The sequence below is a fragment of the Leuciscus leuciscus genome (assembly GCF_965113295.1).
Source record: "Leuciscus leuciscus genome assembly, chromosome: 3".
Classification (NCBI taxonomy): domain Eukaryota; kingdom Metazoa; phylum Chordata; class Actinopteri; order Cypriniformes; family Leuciscidae; genus Leuciscus; species Leuciscus leuciscus.
In genome coordinates, this window is record NC_138727.1 from 28846063 (window position 1) to 28860596 (window position 14534).

The 14534-nt window shown below is 38.9% G+C and overlaps 1 protein-coding gene and 1 long non-coding RNA gene across 5 annotated transcripts in view; one reads left to right on the top strand and one right to left on the bottom strand.

The window, feature by feature from the left end:
- timmdc1 (translocase of inner mitochondrial membrane domain containing 1) overlaps window positions 1-14534 on the top strand; it is a 99871-nt gene that overhangs the window by 53732 nt on the left and 31605 nt on the right. The gene's annotated exons all lie outside the window — the stretch shown is intronic.
- LOC309495657 lies at window positions 5814-9500 on the bottom strand. The gene is made up of 2 exons (XR_014204765.1): window positions 9406-9500; window positions 5814-9374 (listed from the first exon to the last, which is right to left on the bottom strand). It is a non-coding gene; the product is annotated as an uncharacterized lncRNA (long non-coding RNA).

Here is a 14534-nt window from a genome sequence, read left to right on the forward strand (position 1 = left end):
AAACTCACCTATTGAGGACAGTGGAGTAGTGCTTTAGGAGAAACTTCACCCCTTTGACACCATGGTCCAGGAGCTCCAGCTTATCTTCTGGCCAAGAGTCATGGTTGAAGACATTGAAACACCTTACTGCCTTGGCTGTTGGGGTGTTCGTTATATTCTCTTCTATTACCAAATGACAGAGATTGAAGATAAGGAAATACATAGGCCTAGCAACAGTGTTGGAACCTATCAGTGTGATTATGACATAATTGTAAATACAACAACTCACCAAGAAGGCTGTCAAATCTTTTTTTTAGGTGTTTTACTGTGGATTCACAGGTTAGCTCCATGGCTTTCTGCAATCTCGGGGCACACTGGCTGATAGGTTGACCTTCTGCCAGCTTTTCAGCTTAACCTTTTACAAGGGTGACTCCCTATGAATCATTACATAAAAACTCCACTGAGTACATTTCATTAACATGAACTAAACATTACATATTGTAGTCCATAAATGTACCTGATACTTTAACTTCTGTCTTCCAGTTTCTCCTTCTTTCTGTTGGTGCTGCTCCTTAATAGCTGTCAGGAACTCTGACAGCTTACCATCTGGTTTGACTCTGGCTGCCATAGTTTGTATGGTAGCGAGGAGACTTTCAATGGCACTAACAACCTAGGAAGACAGTTGTTTTCTTACTAACATGAAACATATTTAGGGGTTAGATCAAACAAATGTCACCCCTGGCCCCTATTCTCTCTGTCTCCCTTACCTGAGGTAGAATTACATCATTTCTCTGGAGCAACAGGCTGAATCGGCTGATGGAAGAAAAAATATCTGACAGGAAGTGGCAGAATGCCACAAATGTCCCATCCTCCATGGTGGCTTTGATCTGCAAAAGTATGAATATTTCTTATTCTCAACTTTTATACAACACTTTTCTGTTCTTATACAAAGTCAAAACTGATTTCAATAATGAAACACTATCCAACTCAAAGAGGTGAGATACTAACCTTCCTTGCTCTGCCAGCTATGTCTGCATTGGCTGAGGCACCAGCCAGGTGGTCCATGTGCATATATACTGCAGCAAACTGTCCAGAGCTCTGGGGGTCGCCATCCTTCCCTAGTTTTAGGAACGTGTTCAAACTACGGGACACATGAGGCAGCCACCTTGTCCCTTTCACCCCACTTGGTGCATATGCTGTGACTCCAATTTCAGCTCCCAATGCTTTAAGCTCCCTCATTGATTTGGGGCTGAAGTGGTAGGTTTTCCAGATGAGGTGTAGCAGGTCATATACTTGCCCAATCATAGAGACATCCTTTTGTACACTCAACAATCCCAGCTCCAGTCTTTGTGTGGAACATAATATAAAATGGTCAGGTATTATGTAATTAAATTTTGTAAAAAGATTATTTATGTATGTAGGCAGATGTTAAACTGCAACACACCTGTGTGGCATGCAGTGGAATGGGATAACAAAGGACCCCTCCTCTGCACTCCACCAGGTTCACTGCAGCACCATCAGCGCCCAAGGCTATGGCTTTTTCAAGCCAGTTCTCACATTTTGGACCAAGGCTAGCAAAGGCTTTCTTGGTTGCAGCATAAATACCTGTAATATATTATATAAAAACACATGTAATATTTGGTAATTATCATTGCCAAATTTCAGGATTTTCATGGATTTTGGACAGTAATTTTAATCTGTATTTTTAAGCATTTTACATTTGAATGATCTATCTATCTATCTATCTATCTATCTATCTATCTATCTATCTATCTGTCTATCTGTCTGTCTGTCTGTCTGATCATCATCTTTCTATCTTTTAAAAATCATTAAACATTCAAATGTATGCATTACATTTTAAAAGATAGACTATTATAGGCTGATACAGATTTTTCGTTATCAAAGTTTATAGTTGTATGGTAACAAATAAGAAATCTCACACTCCTTACCTTCTGCATGGGCGTGTTGAACGTCAATATGACCAATTAGGATATTGGTAGGTCTTCCATTATCAATGACACGGGCATAGACAATCTCACATTCTTTGTTGGAGATGTCTGTATCTCCATCAATCATAAATGATTGCAATAAATGGCAATTTTGTCAGCCGTCTTTTTTCGCAGATTGTCTGCTATCACTCCTATAAATTGGGCACAGGCCATGTCGTTGGCATAAGTGGGATTAACATTCAACCCGTTCTTTTTCATCAGTATATTTTCTGATTTGAATTTTGTGAACGGGAGTTCCTCTTTTGCTATGTTATAAGCAGTGTTACATTTTATAATCATTTCCTTTTCCTCTGTCGAGCGATTACTCTCATTTAACCGCTGAAAAGCCGTAGGAAGGGGCTCGGTGTTTCGTGAGACACACCGGTCCCTACAGGTTTTATGTTTTTTGCTTTCATTGTGCAGTTTAATAGACTCAATCTTAAATTGCGCAGACCCTGTAACAAATTTAGAATGACCTGCAATGGATGGGCCACACTGTTTACAGTACAAACAATGCATGGAATTAGCCTCGTATCGCAACCACGGGTACTGTCTAAGCCATTGCTGCTGGAAGTAGTGTAGTAGCCTGGAAGCCATTTTGGTCGCAGTCTGGAACCCTGTGTTAGTATATAACGTGTTGCAAGACACTTTTAAAATCTGGCTATCATTTTAATGGTATTATTTTAATGTTTATGTAAAAAAAAAAGTGCATATTGATGCTAATTTTATTTGTTATTTGCTGGTTTTCGACATTGTGTAGTATTAGTACTTTTTGAACAGGATTATGTGATAACCGTGGTCATTTTTGTCACAATAATCATTGAAATGAAATGTTCATGACATTTCATCTCTAGTTATGATCAACTATGATCAACTAAAATCAACTAATTATGTGTTTTTTACAGTATAATATGCATAGTACAATTTTCTATAAAACAAAATATATATATCTGATTCTGACACACGGGGCCCTATTTTAACGATCTGAAACGCAAGTGTCAAGCGCAAAGCGCAAGTAACTTTGTGGGCGGGTCTCGGCGCTGTTGCTATTTTCCCGGCGGGATAAATGACTTGCGCCAGGCGCAAATCTAAAATGGGTTGGTCTGAAGTAGCTTCATTATTCATAGGTGTGGTTTGGGCGTAACGTGAAATAAACCAAATCATCTCACATTCCCTTTAAGAGCAGACGCGCTTTTTCCATAGCGGATTGCTATTGTAACGGCGGATTTGCCAGGCACGCGCCAGGAGCGGTTCACAGCCAAGGAGAGCAACGCTCTCGTCGTGGCCGTAAAAGAGAGAAGTTACATTAAAATGGAGAAACCCACCCAAATTAACTTCGGTTAAACAGGCGTATGATAATTTGGGTAAATGTGTAAGCTAGATGTATGCTTTTATAATAAATTGTCTATCTATCTATCTATCTATCGTAATAATGTATGATTTGCAAAAATGAAAACTGCTGCTTCTGTGTAGATGAGAGAATCAAAGTGTATACGCGTTGTGCACACGCTACATTGATTATGGCCAAGCATGCGCCCTTAAAATAGCATATGAATAACATGCGCAACGCGCCACTGACTTAAAACTATTTTTTCCTGGTTAGTGGCGCAATTGTTTTCTAAAACATCAAAATAGCATGAAGGAACGTTTGCGCCGGAACACACCTCCTTTTTTGCGCTGAACCGCCCAGGGAGCGCAAGTTCATTCCCTAGTTTAGCGACGTGCTTCTGTGGAGGGAAAAGCGCGCTTTGCGCGGGTGCAAAATAGGAATGATACATGCGTCGGTGTACAAAGTCAATTGCGCTGGGCGCAAGATAGGGCCCACGTTGTTTGGTGTGGAAGGTTACTAATATGATTGTTTTATTTGTAAATTAAATGAATGTTTTTTCAATTACTTAATTCATTGAAATAAAATTAATTCTTTGATTTGAATAAATTTCAAACTTTATGGTCTTAAAATGTCTTAAAAAGGTCTTAAATTTGACTTGCTGAAACCTGCAAGAACCCTGAAGTTTATTTATATAGCACATTTCATACACAATGGCAATTTCAAAGTGCTTTACATAGAAGAAATTTAAATAATAAAAAGAAATAAGAATAATTAAAACCGTTTAGAAAAATAAAATAAAATACAGTACTTATAAAAAAATATATATTATTATAGATCTTTCCTTCAAAAGGATTCCCTTAAGACTTAAATCTTTCAACCTTTTAACATTCAATCTTCTTACGACTTCCATCTATCAACTTTCCTTTAACTTTCTTTTCTCCCTCATTTACTCGCACGTTCTTTTCACTTTCTTTAGCACTGCGTTCACATTCTTTCTCAGACGAAAACTTTAATATCGTCATTTAAATACTGTTCTACTTTCAAACCCACATTAATGCACGTCACTTTCACATTATCACTTTCTTTTACACCTTCTGAGTGGGCATTTACAGTTACGGGCTAAATGCCCTGCTGACCATAATTAAAACCCTCTCTGTCACCTTGCCTATAGTTTGATCATTGAGCTTACTTTTGAAAGCAAAACAAACAGTCGGACGAACAGCGGCACAGTGCTCATTCAGTAAATGCATAGCTAAACAGAAGGGTTTTGAGTCTGGATTTGAATGTGACTACTGTAGGAGCACATTTGATCTCTTCTGGAAGCTGGTTCCAGCTGTGGCTGGCATAATAGCTAAAAGTGGACTCGCCATGCTTAGAGTGAACACTTGGTATTTCTAGCTGATATGATCCTAATGATCTGAGAGATCTGTTGGGTTTATATTCAGTGAGCATATCTGCAATGTATTGAGGTCCTAGGCCATTGAATGATTTATATACCAGTAATAATACTTTAAAATCAATCCTAAATCTAACTGGGAGCCAGTGTAAAGACCTGCGGACTGGTGTGATATGTTCATATTTCCTGGTTCTGCTCAGAATCCTAGCGGCAGCGTTCTGTATGAGCTGCAACTGTCTTATGGTCTTTTTGGGAAGGCCAGTGAGGAGTCCATTACAATAATCCACCCTGCTGGTGATGAAAGCATGCACAAGTTTCTCTAAGTCTTGTCTGGAAGGTAAATAATTACTTTTAAATAACAGTAACAAGTAATGTATAATGTATTACAGTTTGGAAGTAACTTACACAACACTGATCATAATAAAAAGATTGCTTTTTAAAGCATTTGTTTGTTAGCCAATACTGAAAGCTGATAAAAAGATCATGTCTAATCCTGCTGCTCCCTCTAGTGGACAACAGTGGTATTACAGCTTCCATCTTACAGTTGAAGTGAAGGAATGATAGATTTCGATCAAGGGCCCGGAGAGGACCTTACCATCAAAGTTTGAGTGCGCAGAGACTTTCCGTTTTCGAGTTATGAGCGAATTTGTACCAGGGAGCGTGACCGTCAATGGCGGCCGCCATTTTGAATGGCCATTCGGCGAAATCTAAACAAAAACACCTTAAATTCACACCGTTGATAGAGTTCATCTAGACCAGGGCTATTCAATTGGCGGCCCGCGGGCCAAATGCGGCCCGCCAATCATCTCCATGCGGCCCGACGGCACCAACCTCCCTCCTCCTCTTTTCCTGGCGATGCGGCTAATTCAGTTTGATACTCGCTCCAATTGACCTGAGAAACGCTTTACGTGCGAATATTTCAGCAGTTTATTCTATGTGTCCCGAATTTATGTCGACTGAACCAGCGATACCAATTCGTGAATGAATCATTCTTTAGGTTTGATTCTAAACGCGCTTGCATAACGGTCTAAAATTCGGATTCATTCAGACCGCTCCGTCACTGAATCATCTGAAGCGGGTTCTCGTTCAGTACAGTAACAACAAAAAGCGATGTTTTCAGTTGTTTCTAGTTGTTTCAACACGGCCCAGCACGGAGTTGCGTTTACTCCCGGTCCCGGACACTATATTAAACAGCGTTGCGACAACCAGTGGGAAGCGTTTCAGTTCGACAGAAACCTCTCTGTTACAAACCACAAATCACTCATTGATTTAATTAGTAGCCTATTAAATCGGATGAAACAGTCTCAACATTCCCAACAAGACTGATGAGGAAAGCAGGAGAAACATTGTGGCATGAACAAAATTAGAAGTCTTTAAATCCCCTAATCACCCTTACAGACATTTACCATGAATGTACTGTAGTAATTTACCATGGGTTGGGCAGAAATGTGCAATATTTATATTGAATACTATGTAGTAATAAATAAATATTGTAAATATATATATACTATAATATTATATAATAGTAAATATAGTGATTTATATTGCATTAGATTTATTAGGTGGGTAGAGGAATTTATAATTAATGTTTGTTATGAAATTATGTCAGTTTCTTTGTAAAGGTGCGTATAGTTTTTAACTTGTGTTTAGGCATTTTTTATACGTGGGAGCGAGTAGCCTGTGGTTATCAAGTCTCGCTGTCAGAATATTTTCATTTAAGCATAACTATTATAAATAAAATTATTATTATTTCTCACCAACAGCTATAAGTTTGTATAAATAATTTATTTGTTCCAAGGAAAATAGTTGTACACAGCTGTAAATTATCAAGTTTTTATTTATTATTGTTTTATATATTTGCATACTGTTGGGTATCACATTTCCAAGTAAATACCATACTTTTTTAGGGTTACTTTAACTTATTTATTGAACCTGTTATGTTTCAATAAATAAGCTAAACCCCCAAACCAACCCACCGGCCCACCTCATCTTTTCGCTTTGATAATGCGGCCCTTGAATGAAACTAATTGAATAGCCCTGATCTAGACGGTTCGAATAAGTCATGTACTGCCAGGATTGGTTGAGATTGTCCTTTAACTTTTGACTTTCGAAGACATTTGGTGAAGGCAAAAGTTCAATTTTTTTTCGATAATTATTGGTCAGAGCAGCGGTTTCCGCCAAAGAGCCACAGGGGAGGCGCGACACGCAAAGAAAAAATAACTGTATGCAGCTCTATTGATATTGGTAATTGTGTGCAACGCGAGTATTAGCTTTAAAATCCTTGTCCCAAGTCAACAGAAGTCAGCATTAAGGCCGGGAGGATACGGAGCCCGGGAAGTCACCTGTGTGAGTAAAAAAACGATCCATGGCGACGGTTTTGCAATCCGTCCGCTCAGTTTATAAACAGTACTCACGAATTCTCAAACTGTCCCCTCGATTTAATAAACCGCACCCACGAGTTTCTAATCCACTCTCTCAGACTTGTTAACCGTGCCTTCAGTTTTTTGCAATCTATACCCACAAATTCATAAACCGTTCCCACGCTTTCGCAATACGTTCCCATGTAGTATTGCGTGACGAGTTCATAATGCGGTGAATTCCCGCTCCCATTTATTTCACAATCTCATTATAGAGAGACGCGCGTCTCGATCTGTGCACTGCCGCGTCTCGTGCTCGCCATGCAGCCAGCTTCAGTATCAGTGCACCTTATGAACTGGCGTTAACTTGAACTGCATTTCTGTCAGTGCGTGACTACAGCTCGTTAATAAACTACAGGTGGTTTTTTTTTTGGTTTTTTTTTGATTGATCCATTTCGTACAATCCGTCTTCATTTGGCAAGTCCACTTGCACAAAAACGTTTTTCATGTTCAACTGTTTTTTTTGGGTGTGGATGCTGCTGATAAAACAGCTTCGCCGAGACTACAAAGAGACATGCATTTGTGTGTGTGTTTGTTTGTTTGTTTGTTTCTTTTGTTTCTCCGGATATAACTTCCCTATTTAATGCACAATTTTCCATACAAATTATATTATCAGCATTACAATGTGAGTAAATGTAGCCGTGTAAAATGTAAGTGATGATGCCACCCTTATAGAACAATGTGCATTTACGTTTAAATTGTAACATATTTAATAGTGTTGGAAAGTTTTCTTTCTTCGACGCAAGACCAGGAGACAGTTGGGATCGCGTTCAACAGAAGTTATTCTTTATTGAGAACTCCGCTGTACGTGGCTGCAGTACTTCCAACATTATCTAAATCTAATACAGTATTCAGTGTAATTATACTTCTCAAAGAGGGGAGGGATTACATAGAGGTGGAGTCTCTGAACAAAGCATGTAAATTAAGTATGAACACACCCTACTCTGAGAGCGCTACCAGTCCAATTGAATCAGCATAACTATTCAAAAGCATATGTGCTAATCCAATCAGCCTAACGATTCATCGTCTAGGGCTGGGGCTCGAGCCATTAAAGACAAAAGGTGACTTACAATAGAGAAAAATAGGACTGGCAGAAACTGTTGTTACTATTATTCTAACCTAACCTTAAAATGCTAACTTCAATGTACTCAACTTTTACTGTTGCAACCTAAATTAAACATTTCATAAATTTGTAATACAACAATAGCATGGAATTACAGTGTAATTAGTGTTAGCCTTTTTCTTAGCCTTTTTCAGCGCATTAGGTGAGGTAATCTGATAATATTAGTAATTCTCATTTATCAAAACACTAAAACTGGTACCATTTTGGAGAGAAATTGGGTATTTTTTAATCTCTCTATTTAACCCATCTCATGTTGTGTGATGCTGAACTATCATATGAGTTTCTAAAGGTTTTTTAATTCTTTGCACAGTTATGAATATTGATATTTTATGTGCAACAATAGCATGCTCAGGCTCAGTGGCCTTTCGCCTAATTTTAAATGCTTTTTTTTTCCAAATACTGTAATATGATTTAAATGGTGATGAGTGTACTGATTTGATGCATTTTAAAAAGATGGATGATAGATATTCTTCAATCTTTCTGACAAAGAACAAAATATAATGTGAATTACAGTAAGAGCAATTTTTTAAAATGTATAAATTGTAGTGCACAGTGTTTATTATAAGGGGGTAGAATCCGCAGCTCACTACTCACTACTCATGAGTACTTTTAAATGAGCTACTTTTTTACTCTTACTCAAGTAGTTTTTTGGACAAGTACTTTTTACTCTACTCACACTACATTTTTTGGAATGTAATAGTACTTTTACTTGAGTATGTTTTTTCAGTATTCTTTCCACCACTGCTGATTTTGTTCGAGATGATGTGCATCTCCTTCAAATGTGCGCTTAAAGCCCAGACACACCGTGCCGATTTCAGCCGTCAGGTGTCATTGCCGGTAGCTTTGGCACCGATTGCACATGTTAAGCATGTTTTGTTGACTTGTGGTTAGGCCTACTGATGTTCAGTGATTTTAAAAGTAGCCTCAATTAGGCCTGCATGAAGTTGGAAATTATTTGCTGTTGCAAAGAATCGTCTATGAATGCACTTTTAAGAAAGTTGTGGAAATAAAATAATATTTACATTTGATCAGTTGTTACTGAAACTCATCATTGCCTAGAACACACAAAAGATGGCATTTACTGCAGAGGCGTGTGTGGGTTAGGGCAGGCGGACGGGATTTTGGGGAAGGGTGGGCTCGGCTGTCCTTACCTACTCTAAGGGGAGGCTCACATTCACTCAATTTGAAAACCCCTGGTCTAGAGAGTCCAGAGAATTGTACTGCACTGGTTTGGTTTCAATCGGGCGAAAAACCTAGGACTAGTTCGCAAAAGTAGGTTTTTAACATAATTGCGAATATTTAATGAACGATTTGATTGACAGCAGTGGTTCTTGAGGCAAAGTTGTTCAGTATGAGGAGATCTATCAAATGATATGCATATTGTGTGGATATGTGTAACACCACGTGATTACAGAGGGCATAAATCTTGCTAGCACCAACTAGTGGCTGATTTCTTTTAAAATTCTTACGGACCTCTAAGGCCATGAGTTGAACATGCCCATTGAGTTTCGTTCCGATCGGCCTTTGTGAACCGTGTCTAATAGGAGCTCAAACTTCATTGGGCGATGGCGGCCATATTTTTCGAGACACGCCAATGTCCTCATAGACATACATGGCACCTTGGACCAAGGCACTGCATACCAATTTTCAAGTCAATCGGACTAACGGTCCGTGGTTATAGGCTTCTTCATGTTTTTTTTCATGTTATAGCGCCACCATGAGGCCAATTGCCACGATTTTTTTAAAGGTCACCAAAGTTTGAGCCCATACACATATGTACCGAGTTTGGTGAAAATATCAAATTTTGTTCACGAGCTATAACCATTTTAGTAAAACTGGCTCCGCCCACTTCAAACGTTTTGGCGCCTCTTAGCAACCGTGAATCGAAATTTCAACTTTTTTTCAATAATTATTGATAGTCAGACTCCAGAGAACATTTCTGCACTGGTTTGGTTCTGTTCAGGTTAGGGGGGCCTCCATGTCCATTTTGCTTGGGGCCCCCAAATTCCTTCAAACGGCCCTGCCTTTGTAAGTTATCATTTTGCAGTGTGAGGTTACAGTTAACACCTTTAAATATGAAGTAAATGTATTCAATAGCTATGACCATTTTTTTTAAATTAAACAGTGTATAAATCAGCAGCAAAAAGCAATTCTTGAATAAATCTGCACAGTAATTTTATCAAATCTAAACATGTTAATAAAAACAAATTACTATTTGTACTCTTATAAAATTCATTCAGGTATTCATACATTTAACAATTTTATATTTATATATGAATGTAAATAATTCAGACACCACACACAAATAATATACAATTAAATTATGCTTATTTTAAATGTATTGTTCAGCTTTTTAATGTGGCAACAAGATATGATAGATACGACAAAAAGTATAGGCTTTTAATAATCTTTCAGTGCGCAAAACCATGATAATATGAGACGCTTCAAAACAGTGCGGCACAAAGCGCGTTATGCACATCGCGGGTGCAGAATGATGTGTTCAATGCAACATAGTCACAGTATATAGCGCTGCACAAATGCGCATTTAAAGGAACCGTATGTAAGATTGTGGCCAAAACTGGTACTGCAATCACTTTCAAATTACTGTAGAGCGGTGTATCCCCTCCCCCTCCCCCCTGACTCGAGGTTGCCAGTTAGGCTGCAGGATCCAGCAGGAACGTAGGCTGCTACAAGGCGCTTCCAATGGCAAGTGACGAGTCCTACACAGTACGTTTTTTTTTCTGACTTTGTCACAACGTATTTCGGATTCATAACGAGGTCTTTTAGGTTTTGTAACGTTAGACATTTTTTATCCGACACGTTTGTAGCTGCAGCTGTGGTAACTAGAGCAGAGCTGGCAACCCGGATGCCAAAACACTACTGACTTCGTGATTAGTAGATAGGTGGAGGGTGGAGCATCAGGCCAAAACACAACATGACAACATCAACATCAGTTGAGGGCTGCAACTTCACTTTTAAATGACAATATCCTGGCCGGACTACTGTTGTCAGTGATATAAGTATTTGAAATGAACATGATTTCTTAATGTCTAGTGACATATCAGGGCCATTTTATAATTAATTGAAATGCATTTCTTACAAACAGTTCCTTTAAAAGTTCACGGCACAAAGCGAAGAAATGTCGAGCGCACAAATCCTAGTGTATATCTGTCCAATGATTGACAGCCGCAGAGGAGGGAAGACGAGTTTCCGTGAACTTTAATTTAATGATGTAAATAGACTTCTGTCCCTCACATTAAGCTATGGATTGGCTTGTATTTGATACACTGCCGATTTAAAAAAATTTAAAATCCAGAAAATCACATTGTATGATTTTTAAATAATTAATTTGCATTTTATTGCATGAAATAAGTATTTGATCACCTACCAACCAGTAAGAATTCCGGCTCTCACAGACCTGTTATATTTCTTTAAGAAGCCCTCCTGTTCTCCACTCATTACCTGTATTAACTGCACCTGTTTGAACTCGTTACCTGTATAAAAGACACATGTCCACACACTCAATCAAACAGCCTCCAACCTCTCCACAATGGCCAAGACCAGAGAGCTGTGTAAGGACATCAGGGATAAAATTGTAGACCTGCACAAGGCTGGGATGGGCTACAGGACAATAGGCAAGCAGCTTGGTGAGAAGGCAACAAGTTGATGCAATTATTAGAAAATGGAAGAAGTTCAAGATGACGGTCAATCTCCCTCGGTCTGGGGCACCATGCAAGATCTCACCTCGTGGTGCATCAATGATCATGAGGAAGGTGAGGTATCAGCCCAGAACTACACAGCAGGACCTGGTCAATGACCTGAAGAGAGCTGGGACCACATTCTCAAAGAAAAACATTGGTAACACACTACACCGTCATGGATTAAAATCCTGCAGCGCATGCAAGGTCCCCCTGCTCAAGCCAGCGCATGTCCAGGCCCGTCTAAAGTTTGCCAATGACCATCTGGATGATCCAGAGGAGGAATGGGAGATGGTCATGTGGTCTGATGAGACAAAAATAGAGCTTTTTGGTCTAAACTCCAATCGCTGTGGTTGGAGGAAGAAGAAGGATGAGTACAACCCCAAGAACACCATCCCAACTGTGAAGCATGGAGGTGGAAACATCATTCTTTGGGGATGCTTTTCTGCAAAGGGGACAGGACGACTGCATCGTATTGAGGGGAGGATGGATGGGGCCATGTATCGCGAGATCTTGGCCAACAAACCTCCTTCCCTCAGTAAGAGTATTGAAGATGGGTCGTGGCTGGGTCTTCCAGCATGACAACGACCCGAAACACACAGCCAGGGCAACTAAGGAGTGGCTCCGTAAGAAGCATCTCAAGTTCCTGGAGTGGCCTAGCCAGTCTCCAGACCTGAACCCAATAGAAAATATTTGGAGGGAGCTGAAAGTCCGTATTGCCCAGCGACAGCCCCGAAACCTGAAGGATCTGGAGAAGCTCTGTAAGGAGGAGTGGGCCAAAATCCCTGCTGTAGTGTGTGCAAACCTGGTCAAGAACTACAGGAAACGTATGATCTCTGTAATTGCAAACAAAGGTTTCTGTTCCAAATATTAAGTCCTGCTTTTCTGATGTATCAAATACTTACTTATGTCATGCAATAAAATGCTAATTAATTACTTAAAAATCATACAATGTGATTTTCTGGATTTTTGTTTAAGATTCCGTCACTCACAGTTGAAGAGTACCTATGATAAAAATTACAGACTTCTACATGCTTTGTAAGTGGGAAAACCTGCAAAATTAGCAGTGTTTCAAATACTTGTTCTCCCCACTGTATATAATTTACCCCAAATTAACATTGTGTTATCTAATAGCCTATGTTTTGTAAATAATGTAAATGCCTGACAGTTATGCCAATAAAGTTTATTTAAAGATTTATTTCTAGCACACAGAATTTAACATATTTAGTTTTATTTAGCTTTAAAGGCACACTATGTAATTTTTCGCCATTAGAGGTCGCTTATTCAAAACAATGGCATAGCTTGATGACGCCGTGATTTTATAATAATAATAATAATTCGTTACATTTATATAGCGCTTTTTCTGAGACCTCAAAGCACTTTACATGGAAGGGGGGATCCTCAACCACCACCAATGTGCAGCATCCACTTGGATGATGCGACGGCAGCCATACTGCGCCAGAACGCCCACCACACACCAGCTTACTGGTGGAGAGGAGACAGAGCGATGAAGCCTGCGCATTTTCTTCCGCTTCTTCCGGTCATATTTGTGGGGTAACAGTTTAGAGACATTTGAGTGTGTTTAAAGTTATGTTATAATGCTACTCTGTGCATACGCTACTATGCGGCTACGATGAGACGCTTGTTACACTCTGCAGTGAGCTAGATCGATATTAGGTATGGTAAAACATGGTACTCGCGGTAAATCAAAAAACAAGATTTAAACAATATGACTAACTGTATTTAGATAAGAATTAGTTTTCTATCGATTAATGTATCCAAGCAGTTGCTCACTTGTCTAATAAAACACATAATATATTAAAGCATCATTGGTGTTTACATGGTTTCTACAGAATAAAACCGTAAATCGAGGTAGCGTGGGCATGATGTCATTGATAGGCGACGCATGGACACGGTCCGTGTCCTGGTTAAAATTGCTTGTATCTCTGGATTTAAACATTCTTGGAAACATTTGGGATAAGGTAAGTACACAAGTCAACTAAATATATAACATTGTTCTAGTGGTTTGCCTTTTAATAGGCATAATAATAATAAATAAAGACACGATCAGTGAATGGATTTAAAGGTGTATTGTGTAATATTTAGGAAGATCTGTTGACAGAAATGCCATATCATATACATAACTATGTTTTCAGTGGTGCTGGTGTATGAAGACCTTACTTAAAGAAACCGTTATGTTTTTATTACCTTAGAATGAGCCATTTCTTTCTACATACAGTACACCACAGGTCCCCTTACATTGAAATGCGCCGACATGTTTCTATAGTAGCCATAAACGGACAAATGCGTTTCATCACTATGTTGTTCTTCGTGCAAGGAAGCTATCTAAAGTCAGCGAATAAAACACTGACACAATGATGAACAAGTAACAATAATATTACAACTAAATAAGTAACAATTACATATCGTTTTACTGAATAATAAAATAAACATAATTTCTTAATTTATCTTTGTAAAGAAACCTCATTGCTTAACTGGCTACTCTCTGCTGTCTAAGATGACTTTTTCCTGTCGGTCACCGTAACTTCTGTTGGTTGCAATTCACAACCTCACCACTAGATGCCGCTAAAAATCACACACTG